This window comes from Cynocephalus volans, chromosome 10 (assembly GCF_027409185.1).
Source record: "Cynocephalus volans isolate mCynVol1 chromosome 10, mCynVol1.pri, whole genome shotgun sequence".
In the NCBI taxonomy this organism is placed as follows: Eukaryota; Metazoa; Chordata; class Mammalia; order Dermoptera; family Cynocephalidae; genus Cynocephalus; species Cynocephalus volans.
The window spans coordinates 106,554,996-106,559,307 of NC_084469.1; positions in this window are offsets into that span (position 1 = coordinate 106,554,996).

A 4,312-nucleotide genomic window follows, 5' to 3' on the forward strand; every position below is an offset into this window, starting at 1 on the left:
GTGGGCACATGTGGTATTTTCCCCTCTGTGCTTTGCTTGTTTCAATGAACATGTTTCTCCAGGTTCATCCATGTTGTTGCAAGTGGGAGTATTTCATTCTTGTTTATGGCAGAGTAGTATTCCATAGTGTATATATACCACAGTTTCCTTATCCAATCATCTTTTGAAGGACATTTAGATTGGTTCCATATCTTGACTATTGTAAACAGAGCTGCAATAAACATGGGAGTGCAGGTATCTCTTCAACATGATGGTTTCCATTCCTCTGGGTATATACCCAGAAGAGGGATTGCTGGATCATATGGAAGATTTATCTTTAGTTTGAAATACTGCCATTTGCAACAACATGGATGGACCTTGAGAGAATTATATTAAGTGAAACAAGTCAGGCACAGAAAGAGAAATACCACATGTTCTCACTTATTGGTGGGAGCTAAAAATTAATATATAAATTCACACACACACACACACACACACACACACACACACACACACACACACACACACACACACACACACACACACACACACACACACACAAACCGGGGGGGGGGGAAGAAGATATAACAACTACAATTATTTGAAGTTGATACGACAAGCAAACAGAAAGGACATTGTTGGGGGGGAGGGGGGGAGGGAGGAGGAAGGGAGGTTTTGGTGATGGGGAGCAATAATCAGCCACAATGTATATCGACAAAATAAAATTAAAAAACAAACAAACAAACAAACAAAACAAACAAACAAACAAACAAAAAAACCCAAAAACAAACAAACAAAAAAACCAAATAGTTTTCCAAAGGGGTTCTACCTATTTACAGTCCCACCAACAGTGTAGTAGTGTTCCTTTCACTCCACACCCTCACCAGCATTTGCTATTCACCATCTTTTTGATCACAGCCAGTTTAACTGGAGTGAGGTGGTATCTCAATGTAGTTTTAATTTCCATTTCCCTGATGACTAGTGATGTTGAGCATTTTTTCATGTATCTGTTGACCATTTGTATGTCTTCCTTTGATAAATGTCTATTAAGCTCCTTGGCCCCTTTTTTCATTGCATCACTTATTTTTTTACTGCATAATTGCTTGAGTTCTATGTATATTCTGGATATTAGTCCATTGTCAGATGCATAGTTGGCAAAATTTTTCTCCCACTCCTTAGGTTGTCTTTTCACTCTGATTGTTTTTTTTTGCTGTGCAGGAATTTTTAGTTTGATACAGTCCCATTTGTTTACTTTTTCTTTTGCTGCTTGTAATTTTGGGCTCATGTTCACAAAGCCTGTGCCCTGGCCTAACTGCTGAAGTATTTCACCTATATTTTCCCTTTGTAATTTTAAAGTTTTATGTCTTATACCTAGGCCTTTAACCCATTTTGAGTTGATTTTAGTGTATGGTGAAAATGCATATCTAGTTTCATTCTTCTGCATATGGATATCCAGTGTTGCCAGCCACTTGTTGGAGAGGCAATCTTTTCCCCAATGTAGATTTTTGTTGCCTTTCTCTAATGTCAGATGGCTATAATCCTGAGGAGTGATTTCTGCGTTCTCAATTCTGCTCCACTGGTCTGAATGTCTATTTTTATACCAGTACCATGCTGTTTTGGTTGCCACAGTTTTGTAGTATAATTTGACATCAGGCAGAGTTATGTCTCTGGCTTTTTTATTTTTGTGGTTGTTTTGTTGCTGTTTTTTTTTTTTTTTCTTTTGCTCAGGATTGCTTTGGATATTTGGGGTCTTTTGTTTTTCCATATGAAAGGTAAGATTGCTATAAAATGGCAAAAAGTAATCTGTGTCATTAAAATTCTAGATAGTAGATGACATGTTGAAATGGGGCTTGTCTGAATATGGGCCTAAAAGAAGCTTTTATGTGACTGGGTATGTTCTGTTTATTGGCCTGAGTTCTAGCTCAGACCAGAACTTTTTTTTCCTTCCAAATTTTATTTTATTTCGTCAATATACAATGTGGTTGATTATTGTGGCCAATTACCTAAACCTCCCTTCCTCCTCCCACTCCCCCCACCTGCCAACCATGTCCTTTCTGTTTGCTTGTCGTATCAAATTCAAGGAATTGTAATTGTTATGTCTTCTTCCCTCCCTGTATTTTTGTGTATTTATTTATTTATTTTTAGTTCCCACAGATAAGTGAGAACATGTGATATTTCTCTTTCTGTGCCTGACTTGTTTCACTTAATATAATTCTCTCCAGGTCCATCCATGTCATTGCGAATGGCAGTATTTCATTCTTTTCTATAGCTGAGTAGTAGTCCATTGTGCAGATATACCACATTTTCCGTATCCACTCATTTGATGATGGATATTTGGGCTGGTTCCAACTCTTAGCTATTATAAAGAGTGCTGCGATGAACCTTGGGGAACAGGTATAGATTCGACTTGATGACTTCCATTCCACTGGGTATATTCCCAGCAGTGGGATAGCTGGGTCATAGGGTAGATCTATCTGCAATTGTTTGAGAAACCTCCATACTATTTTAAATAGGGGCTGCACCATTCTGCAGTCCCACCGACAAGGTATGAGAGTTCCTTTTTCTCCACAACTTCACCAGCATTTATCATTCACAGTCTTTTGGATATTAGCCATCCTAACTGGGGTGAGATGGTATCTCAATGTGGTTTTGATTCGCATTTCCCAAATGTTGAGTGATGTTGAGCATTTTTCATATGTCTGTTGGCCATTCATATATCTTCCTTTGAGAAATACCTATTTAGCTCTTTTCCCCATTTTTTAATTGGGTTGCTTGTTTTTTTCTTTTAAAGTTGTTTCAGTTCCTTGTATATTGTTTGTATTAATCCTTTGTCAGATGTATGTTTTGCAAATATTTCCTCACAGTCTGTTGGTTGTCTTTTAACTCTATTGTTTCTTTTGCTGTGAAGAAGCTTTTTAGCTTGATACAATCCCATTTGCTTATTTTTCCTTTGTCTGCCCATGCTTTTATTGTCATTTTCATGAAGTCAGTGTCCATTCCTACTTCCTGAAGTGTTTTTCCTATGTTTTCTTTAAGAAGTTTTATTGTTTCAGGGTGTATATTTAATTATTTAATACATTTTGAGTTGACTTTAGTATATGGTGAAAGGTATGGGTCTAGTTTCATTCTCCTGCACATTGACATCCAGGTATCTCAGCACAATGTGCTGAAGAGGGAGTCTCTTCCCCAGTGTATAGGTTTTGTGCCTTTATCAAAGATCAGATGTCTGTAGGTGTGTGGGTTGATTTCTGGGTTCTCTATTCTATTCCATTCATCAGTGTGTCTACTTTTATGCCAGTACTATGCTGTCTTGGTTATTATAGCTTTGTAGTATAGTTTAAAGTCAGGTAGTGTTATGCCTCCAGCTTTATTTATTTATATTTTTGGTCAGCATTGCTTTGGCTATGTGTAGTCTTTTGTTAGTCCATATAAATATCTGGATTGTTTTTTTCACTTCTGAGAGAAATGTCATTGGAACTTTGATGGGGATTGCATTGAATTTGTATATTACTTTGGTTAGTATGGACATTTTCACAATGTTGAATCTTCCAATCCAAGCGCACGGAATATCTTTCCATCTTCTTTTATCCTCTCTAATTTCCCTCAGCAGTGGTTTGTAGCTCTCATTATAGAGATTTTTGACATCCTTGGTTAACTCAATTCCTAAGTATTTTATTATTTTGGTGGCTATTGTAAACGGGCAAGCTTTGTTGATTTCTCTTTCTGCATGTTCACTATTGGAGAATAGAAATGCTACTGAATTTTGTGTGTTGATTTTGTATCCTGCTCCTTTACTGAAATCATTTTTCAACTCCAAGAGTTTTTTTGTAGAGGCGTTAGGCTGTTTGATATATAGGATCATGTCATCTGTAAACACGAACAGTTTAACTTCATCTTTTCCAATCTGGATGCCCTTTATTTTCTTCTCTTCTCTGATTGCTCTGGCTAGTACTTCCAACACTGTGTTGAATAGGAGTGGTGAGAGTGGGTATCCTTTTCTAGTTCCTGTTCTAAAAAGAAATACTTTCAGCTTTTCCCCACTCAGGATGAGATTTGCAGTGGATTTATCATATATGGCTTTAATTATGTTGAGACACTATCCATCTATACCTAACTTCTAGAGGGTCTTTGTCATGATTGAATTTTGAATTTTATCAAATGCTTTTTCAGCATCTATAGAGATGACCGTATGGTCATTGTGTTTAATTTTATTAATATGGTGTATCACATTTATTGATTTGTGTATGATGAACCAACCTTGCATCCCTGGGACGAATCCCACTAAATCATGGAGAAAAATTTTACGTATGTTTTGCTGTATTCTGTTAGCTAG